The sequence below is a fragment of the Apaloderma vittatum genome, unplaced genomic scaffold (assembly GCF_000703405.1).
Source record: "Apaloderma vittatum isolate BGI_N311 unplaced genomic scaffold, ASM70340v1 scaffold2811, whole genome shotgun sequence".
NCBI lineage: Eukaryota > Metazoa > Chordata > Aves > Trogoniformes > Trogonidae > Apaloderma > Apaloderma vittatum.
In genome coordinates, this window is record NW_009698295.1 from 1026 (window position 1) to 1424 (window position 399).

The window sequence follows — 399 nt, forward strand, 5'->3', positions numbered from 1 at the left end:
CCCCGCCTGTGCCCACCCCACCCCTGCCATGGGCACACCGAACACGGGACACCTCGGTGGCCCCAGCACCCCCACGGAGCCCTCATGAGCCCTTTGGCAGAGCCTTGGCTTCTGGATGCAGCCGAATGTGGGGTCTGCAAGGGGCTGGTGGGGATGTGGGGGGACTCAGCAGGGCTGCTTTTGGGGTGTTCCTGTCCAGCTACCTGCTGCCCCACTCGCCTCTCCCTGTCTCCCAGAGGAATAAAGACTGACTGTGGGACCAAGATGCTCCTGGGGGGTTTCATACGTCTCCCTGGGCTGGGGGCAGTTTGTAGGGGCTGCAGCAGGGATCTTCTCCAGCCCTCCCACGTCCCCACTCCTGCATCTAGAGCGTCCAACAGAGCGATGCATGAATCTGCG